Raw genomic sequence first — 14253 nt, 5'->3', positions numbered from 1 at the left:
ATAATTACACTGATACATTTCTTAACACTAAATCATATTTTTAAATTTGGTTTATTTTTAATTGGGGATGTTTGCATCTGTGCTCATCAATGAACTAAGACAACATCTTTTCTTTTTTAGGCTACTTATACCTGTTCACTTAATATGTTTCATGGAGGTATAATTTACAAATAACAAGTTGCGTGTAATTTAAGTATACACGTAAGGATTTGGGCAAATGTATCCACTTGTAGCACAGCAACCACCATCAGTATAGACAACATTCCCATCACACAAGGAGAATTCCATTACCCTCCACGCCAGTGCTGACTATAGACAACTGCTGATTTGCCTTCTGTCCTAACAGATTAGATTTTCTTTTCTAGAATTTTGTACAAACGGAATCATGGGCTAAGTGCTTCTGTGTGTTCTTTTGCTCAGCATCATATTTTATTTTATTTTATTATTATTTTTTTTCCTTTTTGTCTTTTTTACTGACTGGTAACGGGATCACAACCCTCGGTGTCGCGCCCATATCGGGGACCGGCAACAGGATCGCAACGCTCGGTGTTGCGCCCGCACCGCGCTCAGCCAGTGAGCGGGAAGCGGTCTCCACATGGGATCCGAACCCTCGGCGGGAGCGCCGCCACACTCCCAAGCAGCTCACTCTCCAGTGCGCCACTGGGCCGGCCCCAGCATCATATTTTAAAGATCCGTCCACATTGCTACACGGATCAATAGTTCTTTTCTTTTTATGGTAGAGTATCGTTCTACCGTACGGACACATGCTGTGAGTTTTATCCCTTCACCCGATGTTAGACATTTGGGTAGCTTTCAGCTTTTGGCTATAATGAATAAACTCCTATGAACATCTGAGTATAAGTCTTTGGGTGGATGTATGAGAGGTCTTCAAAAAGTTCATGGAGGGCCGGCCCGGTGGCGCACTGCTACAGTGTGCCGCTTGGGAGTGCGACTGCGCTCCCGCCAAGGGTTCGGATCCCACATACAGACCGGCTGCTCACTGGCTGAGCGAGGTGCGGGCACAACACCGAGGGTTGCGATCCCGTTGCCAGTCCCGGTCCGGTACGGGCGTGACACTGAGGGTTGCGATCCGTTGCCGGTCACGAAAAAAGACAAAAAGGAAAAAAAAAAAGTTCATGGAAAGGTTCATACTATCTTTTAATTCCATTTTTCCATGAACTTTTTGAAGTACCCTTGTATATTTTAAATATTTTTGGGGGGGGAGGGTTATAAATGCAAAGGAGTGGAATTGCTGGGCCATGTGATAAATATATACTTAATCACATCAGCAACAACAAAGCAACACTTCTGCACAGTTTTCCCAAGTGGCTGATGCTACGTGATAGCATCTATGTGTTTGGAAACAGCATATATCTATCATTACACTTTTAACATCTCTCCAGTGCATTATAAAAAAGTTAAATAAATACGTTATGCCTCAGTTTTCTCAATAAAAGGAAATAAAGAGAAGTTTTGGTTCAGAGTTTAGGAACGATGAATGGGAGGAGAGGGGCCACCGTGGGCATACAGCTGCCAGCCTCGGTGGAAAGCTGTTGTTTGTCAAATCTCCTCTTATCTTTTCATTCATTTTTCTTCCTCCCAGAAGCTATTTTCATGAGGCTGAAGAAACAGACTAATCCCCTCTGGAGCAGCCAGTCAAAACCTTGTTTTCTGGCTGTGTGTTTTCTTCCACGCACAACTGATGGGAAGAGATACTTCGTCCCCCACCTCCCTGCCCCAGGGCACCGTCTGGAGCTTCCAAGACTATGTGGATTCCGTCGTCTTTATAGAAGAATGCCACAAAGTCACCATGACTGCCATGACATTGTGTGCAGGTGCTGTGGATTGAGTTGGGTCCCCCAACGTCCATGTATTAGAAACTTGACCCCCACGGTGACGGTGTTAAGGGGGTGGGAAGCCATATGATGGTAGTTGAAAGGTGGGGACTTGGAGAGGTGATTAGATTGTGAGGACCATGCCCTCGTGAATGGATTTATCCATTGATGGTTTAATGGTGATCGTGGGTGTGGCTCCACGGGCTTTAAAAGAAGGGCACGTGACAGTCATTTTTCTTTCTGCTCTGCCATTCTCTGCCCTGTGAGGCCTCTGTGTTGTGGTAAAGCCACCACCGAAGAAGACCCTCTCTAGATGGGTTCCCTGGACTTTAGACTTTGCAGCCTCTGACACTACAAGCAATAATTTTATTTTCTTGCAAATAACCCAGTTCCAGGTATTTTTGTTATAAGCAACAGAAATGGACTAAAACAGCAGGATTCTTTCATGTCCTTAAACAAGAACAGACGACATTATTTTTATGGCACCTCCTTGCACCGTTAGGCAATTTTTCTGTAGCAAATTTTGGGGATGTGCATGTCATAACTGATTGGGCCACTGCATGGATTTTGGCAGGGACAGAAGTCACCCCACCACGCATCAACCTTGATGCATGCATGACGTCAGCCCTTGGGGAGGTAAACGCCACCATGGGGAACAAAACAGTGAAGAAAAAATCCCCACTTGAGTGTTGAATCCCACACACCAAATTGCTTAAGCATCACTGTCTCCAGGGACCTGCACATGCCAAGGTTTTATTTCTCTCCATCTGCAAATGCAACGGTGCTCTTCAGAAGTCACTTTCTTGTCCCTTCATGACAATATGAATGTGTAGATTCCGTAACTTCATGGTGATGTCTGTCGACTGGGAAAACTCTGATTTCCACTCAGTCCTCAATTTCTGTCTTTCCCACGCCCAGGTAGACTTGAGGCTCATAAGGCCAACTAGGAAAGGGAACATGGTTGACCTCTGGCCTGTGTGGGGCAGGCATTTTGCTGTCCACCCAGATCCACACATCTCACTCCATCATGTGGGCTTGCCCTTAGGAGCAGTTGCGTGGTGCACAGTGGATAAATCCCGAATCCTGGAGTCACCATGTGGAAGAGCCACCACCAGCCAGAAGCACCTGCAGAGGACTATCAGGTGAGAAGGAAACACGTACACTGGTGCATTAGTCAGGGTTCTCCAGATAAGCAGAACGCATAGATGTAATGTAAGGAATTGGCTCACGTGATTATGGAAGCTGGCGATTCTGAAATCTGCAATGTAGACCAGCAGGTCATAGAACCAACAATGGAGTCCAGAGGCCATTTGCTGGAGAAGTCTCTCTTGCTTGGGGACGGTTCATCCTTCAACTGATTGGATGAGGCCCACCCACACGAGGGAGTACAATCTACTTTACTCAAAGTCCACCGATTTACACGCTCATCTCATTCAAAAGCACCCTCACTGAAGCACCCAGACTCACGTTGGACCAGATATATGGGCATCTTTGTGGCCCAGCTGAGTGGACTCATAAAATCCACCATCACAACATCTCTTGGGTCCAGCCCCTCCTGGCCTGGAGGATGTACAAGGAGAGAGAGAGGGAATGTGGGATCCCTCCAGGACAAAGGACCATGCATGTTGATGAATGGTGCCCCTGGTGGGGCAGAGTCGTGTGCCCCAAACATCCTGGGTGCTTTCTGCACCGACCAGTACCCATTGTGCCTTGGATTGAGTGTCCCTCTGAAACTTAATCCTCACTGTGACTGTCGAGGGTGGGGAATCCTATGACGGTAATTGAAAGGTGGAGCCTTGAAGAGGTGATTGTATTGTGAGGACCGTGCAGTAGTGAATGCATTAGTAATGGTGGTCAGGGGCGTGGTTCTGAGGTTGGTCTCCTTCTGTCCCACCATTTTCACAATGTGACACTGCCGTCACTGTTGCCGCCACCAAGGCTCTCACCAGATGTGTTCCCTGGACTTTGGATTACCCAGCTTCACAAACTATATGCAATAAATTTTGTTTTCTTTATTAATTACCCAGTTCCAGGTATTTTTGTTATAAGCAATAGAAATGAACTAATACAATGTGCTTGCAGTGCTGATCAGGGTGTCATATGCAGAAGGAACACAGATGTATGTAAAGGTGGACAGTCTAGGACACTAGAATGCTCCCCTGGATATAGCAGGGAACCCGGAATATGCCACTCAAAAAATATGCTCTTTGGCATATTGATGATTTACAGCTGCTTATTTTGAGAAATAGCAGATTCAGGAGAAGCTCTGAATACAAGAGTTAACATTACACTTGTCTAAGGGGAATTCACATCTATAAAGAAAATCTCCACTCATACGTGTGTCTCCTTCTCTGTGCAGGAAGAGAAGACCACTCTAAATCACTTGTCCCTCATCAAGGGAGAAGGCACTGACTTAAATCTGCATCACAAACCCCACCCTTGACTGCTGTAATTTTCCTGATCTCCTCCCCTGGGTTCCCTCAAACACAAAATCTGGGTGGTTGTTGACTGAATACCTACATTGCTGCTCACATATGATCGAATAATTTTTTACAGAGTAATTCACTTTCTCTATGAGATTGTTCAAGGTCTGAATTTTCCAAACCTAGAGAAACTAGAATGTTACCTTGATTGGTAGGTGCCTTTCCCTGCATAGTGTCAACTTCTGGTGTCCTGTTTAAGAAGTTTTTCCCCATCCCAATGCCATAACTAATTTCCTAACTCCACACCCCAGAAGTTATAATAATTTTCTATTGATAGGTAAGTGTTCATTCCTTGTAGATGTTTTTGCATATTAACCATAATTGAGAGATTGTATTAGTTAGCTAAGCTGTGTAACAAATGACTAAAAACTTAGAGAAATCAAACAACACATTTTGTAAAAAAATCTCACATTGTTGCGTGCACAGGCACAGCGTGATGGGGCTGGGGTCTCTGCTCAGAGTCTGTTCACACAGCTGAAATCAAGATGTTGGCAGGGTTGCATTGTTTCCTAGAGGCTCCGGGTAAGAATCTGCTTCCAAACTCCTTGAGGACATTAGCAGAATTCATTTCCTTCTCCCACTTTTATTTGTCCCAGCTGAGAGCCCAGAAAGGTGGAGAGAAAAATACCTCCCCTCCCCTGCAAAGTGTGTCTCTCAAGCTTTCTCCTTGTGACCCTGAAAGCCACAAGAGTAGGATGTGTGACACAGACAGAATGCATATTTCTCTTATGTGACTCTGAATGTGTCTCATGGTGGCTCTGAAGGGTGGAGACCCAGGCTCCTTTTGTCTTCTTTCTCGTCCCATCTTGCCACCGCTTTGGGTAACAAGATAGTGCAGCTGTTGCCTCGGCCCGGGAGGGAGCCGTCATCTTCTGTGTTCAGGTCATTAGTCAGATTTCCCCTGGAAACATCTACCCCTAAAGGAGGCTCTAGACTTGGCTACAAACTCTCTTGTAGCACAGGACAGTGGCAGTGGGTAGGGAGGAGCCAGGAATGTGCCACAGGGAACCAGCAGAGGGCTTGGAGCTCACTCGGCACTTCAGGGAAAGAAAAAATAACTTTCCCTGCACCCTTAGCTCCTAGCTGGGACAGACCGCTGTTGCAAAAGGCAAATGAACAACAGAGAAACAAGCAGAGGTTTACTAACATGTATATTTCATAGACACGAGGGAGATACCCAGGGAGTGCGCTCACTCTCCAAGAGCTGGCTTTGAATTCCGTCTTACAAAGCATTGTTGACAGAGAACCACCCATTTTTAGAGAAATGACAGAAGAAAAGGACTTTGAGTCTCTAGGGGCAGCAAATTACAGAAAGGCAGATATACAGGGGATAAATTCTAGGTAGTCAATTTCGTTGTGTCGATTCCTCTGGTGCCATCTGACCAAACTTTGTTCTTCCTGGTAGACAGGACAGGGGGACACCTTGGCAAATGTTTCTCCTGCTTAAAACAGCAGGAGGACAGGGAGCTTTTCTTGTATCTGCTTATGCCATACAATAAATGATGCTATGCCAAAATGGCATATTTGGGGTGGAATACTCTGGTCTCCTGCAGCACCATGTGCCATATCATCCGTGATACGTTCTCTGTGCTCTTCCTTTCCTCCAACAGTGGAATGTTACAGGTGACAAACACCAGGAGCACTAAATGTAAAGACCATAAATAAACACTACACGTCTCTGAACCCTCTCAACCAGCTAACCTACTCTTCACCTGCTGAGGTTTCTTCCATTTTCTAAACTGTGGGGTGATGAGTATGTCTCTGCTGGGCTCTCCCACACTCCCTGCCTCCTCACCGTGCATTCAGTTCTCCAGGCAGGCAGGAATTCCCTGTCAGCCCAAGCGTGGGGTCCATCCAAGGGTCACACGTCAAAGGGCGAGTGTTCACGGGGCTCCTTCTCCGAGGACGCTCCAGGCAGCAACCCAACTCCTTTCTCGGTATACCAGTCTTATCTCCCTGTCATTTTTCTGTCTTGCACCAGGGTGTTCTCCCACCCTCTTTGGGCACCTTGACAATTTTTTTTTCTCCTTTTTGTGACGTCCCTGTTTTATGGCAGAATTGCTGAGCAGATGTCTGCTGAATTTACATGCGTGAAAGGAGGGGTGTGGGGGGGTCACATTCTGTTTTCTCTCCCTCATTCCATCCCACCTTGATGTCCCCGCTGAGAGTTATACAAGTGCAGCATGTATTTTTAAAGTCAGGCATCGAGGCTTGCTATTTCCCAGTAATGATAAAACTCTCACGGAGCCCTGACTCCATTTCAGTTGCTTCTGGAACAGATGGTCCTAAAACACAGCTTCTTAAACTCACCATTCTGAGGTTTTGCTTTGAAGTTCAGTGTCAGGAAGTCACAAGGATGCTCGAACTCTGAGTAGTCACTGAGGCACATAAGAGCTGTGTATTTTGATATGTTTGTAGATTTTTTTGTGTGTGTGATTCTAGAAGTACTGGATGCTAATTTAAATTTTGAAAAATATAAAGTAGAATTTTGCCTATATTTTCTTCTTTTAAAATCCATGCTGATCTTTACCTAATTTATACAGCATACCTAGACTTTTGAAGACTACCCTTTCTGCTTTTAACATCACAGTGAACACATTTCTCCATGTTTTAAAAAATGTCTGTCAGTTATCAACTCTCACCAGGAAACTCTGCTCCGGACCTGACCCCTGGACCAATCTCTGTTTAGATGCATAGGCTATGATTGGCCAGCCTGGGTCACATGGCAACCCTGCAGCCCAGAGGATGCTGTGGGGGATGCAGGAGAGGTTTGGGCTATGATTGGCCAGGCCGGGTCACATGGCCAGCCCTGCAGCCCAGAGGACATTGTGGGGTTGCAGGAGGCTCGTCAGTGAGAGGGATGTCTGCATTAAGAAGCCCCCTGCATTGCTCAGTGCATTCCTCAAGAGTTCTGTTAACTTATCCAAGAAATTGGAGTGGGCAGATCAACACATTTTTATACACCTTATGTACTTTAATCCTCTTTTGGAGATTTGGAGCACAAATTAGGAGTGAAAGGCTCTGAGGAGTCTCACATTTCAGAATGAGTTCACCTTTATTTTACCCAGGAGACCCTGTTTTGTGTGACATTTATTAAAATATGCTGAAACCTCCATTCTTTAGGACCTATTTTGGGAAATCTTCTGCCTCCATTCCCTGATTTGGGGGCATTGAAATGTTTCTGATATGTTTGCTATTAACAGTTGCCTTAATCAACATGTTCATTAAAAAAAAAATGCTTTCCTTATTTTTTTGTTCACCCATGCTGAGGAGTCTTTGCTAAAAAGAAAAAGGTGATCTTACAGGTGGAAAATGACATTTCTTTGAAACTTTAGTTTGCATTTCTCTGGTTAGGCAGTTCAGATCTATTTTTCAAATATTTATCAGCTCCCTTTTGTTTTTTCTTTGTTTAGTATATTGGTATTTAGAAATTTAAAGTTGGTTTTGGCTCTTTAATTGTACTGATGCTGATTTTTTTGGATTTGCAGAAATATTCAATTTAAATGTACAGCTTATTTTTCTTCCTTTGGTTCTATATTTTACTGATTCTAAGCCTAAAAAAAAAATATGAACTTCTTCAGAGATTTCCAAAATATTCAGTGCTTCCTTTCAGGTTATTTATTTGTTTCTTTATATTGTTCTTAAATGTTAAAGTCTTTCATGTGTGTGTAATTTACTTTTTGGGTGTGGGGTTAAGTAAGAGTGATTTTTTCCTGAATGTGCAATTTATCAGACAGAATGCCTGTTGAATACCATTTCCCACTGACTTTGCCCCTAAATTGTTTCATTTTGTGTCTCTGGGTGTGCTTCTGCTCTGACCTGCTCTGTGACCTGTGCCTCTAACCCCCCAATTCTAAACTGCAGCTTTATCACCAAATTTCGTCAAAGAGGTGGCCCCATCTCTCAGCCACCTGCCTCTTTTTGTTTAAAATATTCTCGAAGCACCTTCATCACCTAGTGATTTTAGAATCATATATTGCTTTGTTCAAGATCCCATTTGAAAAATCCATTCTCTGTACTACCGAGAATTGTTGCAAACAATACGACTCCTCAGAATATAAAGCATCCTTCAGGTTGAGCTGAAGACTTCAAAAAAAAAAAAAAAAGCAGATGAAGGAAAGCTCTCTGCCGTCCCTCGGTTTGCCTAAAAGCAGGGCATAAATTTACAAAAATAAAAGGTGTCTTGCCCACTCCCTTTCCACCAGGGAGAACAAAGTTTAACCACTGCATAAATCTGTTTCTGTTGCTTCTAACAAAATACACAGAACTGGGTAACTTGTAAGAAAATGAAATTTATTGACAGTTTTGAAGGCTGGGAAGTCCACAGTCCAGGGAACACTTACAGTGAGGGTCTTCTTTGGTGGTGGCTTTACAGCAATGCGGGGGTGTCACATGGTAGAAAATGGCAGAGCAGAGAGAGAGAGACTAATCGCCTCATTGACTCTCTTTCTAAAGCCACCAGAAGGACTCCCGTTTTTCCAAGAATGGCTCGATCCATGCATGAGGGTGAAGTCCTCACAATCCAATCATACCTCCAAGGCCCCACCTTTCAACTACCACAGTAGGATTTTCCACCCTCTTAACACTGTCACACTGGGGACCAAAGCTCCAACCCATTAAACTTTTGGGGTGACACAATTCAATCCATAATAAGCACTGAAGACAACTTTGGAAATGGCACCAGAGGAATCTACATTAACAAGCTTCGGTAACGTGTCTTTAATGCCTGTATTTCTCTTTCCACAAATTGCTCACCTTAAAGACTCAAAGTCCTTTTCCTTTGTCTTATAACTTTCCTAAAAATTGACTGCTCTTTGATGAAGATGCTGTCTGTGCTGGAATTCAAAGCCACCCCTTTGGGAAACACCTCTTCCCTGGGAGTCTCCTGTACACGAATTTCAGATGCATGTTAATAAACGTCTGTTTGTTTTTCTGTTGTGCATCTGTCTTTTGCAACAGGTGTTGCTTTGCCTCACACGGATTTGTCACCTCTCTTCCCCGGGGTGACAGAGCCACAAAAGGATTACTCAAAGCCCATTTCCTTCGAGCAGTGAGAGACCCTGAAGGGGTTAACTTCCCAGGAAAGATGACGATTAATCATTTAAATGACTTTGCCCATTGGCTTAATCCTGCCCATGGTTTTCAGGTTTATTTATTTATTTATTTTTTTAAAGATGACCGGTAAGGGGATCTCAACCCTTGACTTGGTGTTGTCAGCACCACGCTCAGCCAGTGAGCAACCAGCCATCCCTATATGGGATCCGAACCCGTGGCCTTGGTATTATCAGCACCACACTCTCCCGAGTGAGCCACGGGCAGGCCCCGGTTTTCAGGTTTAAATGTAAGAATTTGGATTATTGCTGGAATTAGTGTCTTATGTATTTTGTGTTTTCTTACAGTGATTAAACTGTTATGTTCCATGTTCCGACGGACCCGTCAAGCTGAAGTAATGATGACTCTACTTCCTCAGAACGTCCTGGACTCCGACTCCTTGACAGCTTCCGATGTTTTAAAATAAATAAATACAGGGGAAATGTGGTAGGTTAGAAATCTTGATTCTCATTTGATTTTAGAATAGGTCTTTTTAGATAAATGCATATCGGGGCAAAAGCCCTCGGAGTAGGAGGCGACAGCCCATAGCCAGAGGGCAAAATCCCATCTAATCAACTCTAATCACTGCTTAGGTACCGGATTGTATGCCTTAATGATTTTAGAGCTAACTGGTGGTTGTCATACCGATACTCTTAAGAGATCTTAAGAATTGCTAAAGGAAAAGGTGTGAAAAAATATATTTGCTAGGTGCAAGCTGTCTGTTGGGAGAAACTTTAGAGAGAATTGTACTTAGATTTCATCATAAGAATGTAACTTTTGCTTAAGGAGAGGTTGTACTTTAGATTATGAGCCAGTTTGACCAACTTAGCTTTTCACGAATTGTACTTTGGAATGTCACACTGTTAATTTTACTGATGTCACTAGTTTCCATTGCTTAAGCTAGGTTTTAGATAACGTTTGTAAAACTGCCCATGTCCTTGAGTCCTTTTATAATGATTTCCTCAACTGAATTTTCTTGCTAAACTTTCTTGTCTTTACAATAAAAAACAGAAGCTAACTTTGAATGGGGGATATTCCCATTTTCTGTGGGATACAGACCCTCTGGGCTTCTCAATGCATTAGTGTTGCTTTGAGTAATCCTTTTGTGTCTCCCGTTCCACAGAGAGAAGTGTAACAACCAGGGGTTCATTATGAGGGTTATTTATTTTCCCCTAGAGAATTTAAACCAGGCATGTCAGCCACGGGTCCTTGGTGAAGGACAAAATGACAAAGATATAGCCAAAGAGGGGAAGAACAGAGAAACTTTTTCATATCTGCTTCTTCTCGGTTGCCTTCTGCTCAAAATAATCCTCATGCCAAAGTGGCATATTTTGGGGTGGTTTATACTTGCACCCTCAAGGGGTTGATATGGATTTAGTCCCTCAAGTTTTAGGTATTAGTAGCTTGATCCCTACTGTGACTGTTAAGAGGGTGGGAAATCCTATTATCATAGTTGAAAGGTGGGGTCTTGAAGAGGTGATTAGATTGTAGGACAATGCGGTAATTAATGGATTAATAATGGTGATCAGGGGTGTGGTCCTAAAGGGTTTTAAAAGAAGAACAGCAAGGCTGTCCCTGCTCCACCATCTTCTGCCATGTGAGACCCCTGGGTCACTGTCACCACCACCGAGACCCTCACCAGATGTGTTCCCTGGAACCCTGGCTCACTGTCACCACCACCGAGACCCTCACCAGATGTGATCCCTGGAACCCTGGCTCACTGTCACCACCACCAAGATCCTCACCAGATGTGTTTCCTGGAATTTGGACTTCCCAGCTTCCAAATTTATAAGCAATACATTTCATTTTCTTACAAATCACCCAGTTTCAGATATTTTGTTATAAGCAACAGGAATGGACTAATACAAGTGGTATCCTAACACTGCCACCACTTAGTGTAGGCTCTGATGAGCTGCCTGGATTCCAATGAAGACCCCAAGATGAAGCCTCCTTTTGCCTCTGGGACATTTTTTGGGTGCCAGTCACAGCCTCAGAGTGAAGCCTGGCACATGGGACTGTGCTCCAAGTAAGCCCATTTCTCTTAGAGGCATGTGGAATGCTGCAGACTAAAACCGTGCCAAATCATTCTCCCAAATACAGTAACATAATTCTGCAAATAATAAAACCAATCAAACACAATTCTACAAAAAGAAATTAAAAATAAAACAATGCTGCAGAAGCACGTGGAGAATTCCCTCATGGTGCTATTTACCACGGAAGCAAGAAATGCATTAGAAAGACAACCTAAACTCCAGGGATGATCCCGGGGACATTTGTGGTGTGAGCTGAGTTTGCACCCTGCTTTTTCTGGGTCCCTGGCACCCCCGTACTTCCTCTTGGCTGGCTGGAGCTCAATTTATTAGTCTTTGCTTTATACTGAGTACATTTAGTTTGTTGTATAAATTCTTCTTTCCTCCTCCAGGTCATGAACACCTTCCCTGTATTGGTTTCTGAAAGCTTTGCAGTTTCACATTGGTACGGAGGTCTGTCTTCTACCTGGAGAGCTTTTCTGTGTATGGTGGGAAGGAGGGATGCATTTTTAAATATTTAGTGCCCCCTTCTGTCATGTTAATGTCCATGAATGCGTTAGTGTTTCCTGGAATCTCTGTCCTCTTTCTACCAGCCTCATTCTAAACCCTGACCTGTGACCATGCTGGCTTAATTATTTGCAGCTTGATAATAGGTTTTGAGATCTGACTCTGATAGACCGTATTCCTTGTTCTCTCCCTTCCCCCATTTCCTCCTTTTTCCAGTGTATTCCCGTATTTTTAGCCCTTTTGCCTTTCCATTTTTTTTTTTTTTAAACAGCTTGTCCAACTCAACAGAAAAACGCGTTGACATTTTGCCTGGAATTGGATGGGATCTCTAGATGAATTTGGGGAGATTCAGCCTCTTTATAATATTGAGTATCTTGGGAAATAAAAAATTAGAAAACGTGTTTTTGCTTGCAGGATGATACTCAATGAAAATGAGATTATTCATAAATAAACCCCTCTTTCCCACACCTCAAAAAAAAAAAAAAGGGGGCCGGCCTGGTGGCGCACTGGATAAGTGCGCTGCTTGGGAAGCACGGCGGCGCTCCCGCCCGTCGGTTCGGATCCCACATACAGACCGGTTCCCGCTCACTGGCTGAGCGAGGCGCGGGAGCAACACCAAGGGTTGCAATCCCGTTGCCGGTCCCCGGTCCGGTACGGGGGCAACACTGAGGGTTGCGATCTGTTGCCGGACACGGAAAAAGACAAAAGAAAAAAAAAAAAAAAAAAAAAAGAGTATCATAATCTAAAGCATATGTCACCTCTCACTTTATTTGATTCTCAGTGAAGTTTTAAAAAAATGTTTCCCTCCTGAAGCTCTTTCCCATCTTTTCTGAGAATTTTGTTGTATGTCTTTGATTTTATCAGTCATAAATGATAACTTTTCTTTAATGTTTTAAATTATTTGCGGGGAATGGCTAAGAAATAGAAGTGATTTTCGTATATTGATTTTGTACTCTGCCTTTGTTAAATAAACTCTCTTAGCAATTAGTTATTTGTCTTTAGATTATTTTGGATTTTCAGGATACATAATTATTTATCTGCATATGATTATTATTTTGTTTCTTCCACCTCAATTCTCCTACTTTGATTTCTATTTTTTATACTATTTACATTTCCGATATTGGCAATGTTCTCTGTTCTCACCAGAAACATCAATTTTGTTAGATAATTTGTAGAACACCAAATTTTAGCTTTGAATTTATTTTTTCTGTTTTATTTACTCTTATTTTTATTCTTTATTCTTTCTTATGGTTTCTTAAAATTTATTTTCTTGCTTTTTCTCTAACTTCTTGAGGTCGGTGCTTATTTCACTAATTTTCTGCCTTCCTCTTCTTACAATCTTTGCAGTTTATGCAATAAAATTTCTTACAAATTCTGCTTTAGCTGCAATCCATAGCTTTTGAAAAATAGCATCCTTTCTACTTAATTTAAAAACAGTTTTGTTTTTTTTTTAAACATTTCTATCATGATTTCTTCTTTGACCTGTGCATTTAAATGTCTGTTTTAAAATTCCCAAACACGAGGTTTTCTAGTTATGCTTTTGACATTGATTTCTGGTATAATTTTCTTGTTTTCAGAGCATGTGTTTTGATTTTAGCCTTTTTAGGTTTGTTGAGATTTGCTTTCTGGGTCAGTAGATAGTCAATTATTACAAATATTTTGCATGCTTGGAAAGAGAATGCATTCTAAAATCATTGGTCATTTGTAAAGCAATTGCTGCCCAGACTTTAAAAGGCCCTGTCCTAAGGCTGGGGTCCTCCACCAGATGAAGCTGTCACAGGTGGGAGGGTCACACAGGCGGGTGGGCACAGGAAGAGATCGACAGCTAACAGCTACAGGGATTGTGTCTGCCTGAATCAGCAGAGAACTTCACAGGATTCAGTGCAGCGTCCTCATTTTCTGGTTTGAAAATCAATTGTGCACCTGCACGCCTGGGAAGACCCAGTTTAATGACAGGTCAGGAAATGACCCTGGGTTTCTAATTGATCTCAGGCTTGGCCTGTGTCCATGGTGAGGCTGAACTGCCATGGAGCCCAGGCAGGATCCCTCTGCAGAGACCCTTGTGCTCAGACAAGAGGACAAGGCTACTCTGCATGTCAGGGTGGTTTTTATAAAAATAATTTTGTAATGCATCACCCCGCAACCCACAGCTACATCATTGGAGATGATTTGAGATATGGAAAAAGCAGAGGAATCTTAAGTCCACAGAAAATCAGAGAGATGGTCTCAAAGATAAAACAGATGTTGAACTAAACAAAACCCCAAAACAAAAACTATTTTATTTTTAAATAATGTCCAAGTCACAGA

Source organism: Galeopterus variegatus, unplaced genomic scaffold (genome assembly GCF_000696425.1).
Source record: "Galeopterus variegatus unplaced genomic scaffold, G_variegatus-3.0.2 Scaffold21, whole genome shotgun sequence".
Classification (NCBI taxonomy): Eukaryota; Metazoa; Chordata; class Mammalia; order Dermoptera; family Cynocephalidae; genus Galeopterus; species Galeopterus variegatus.
Note: the sequence above shows the minus strand (reverse complement) of the source record.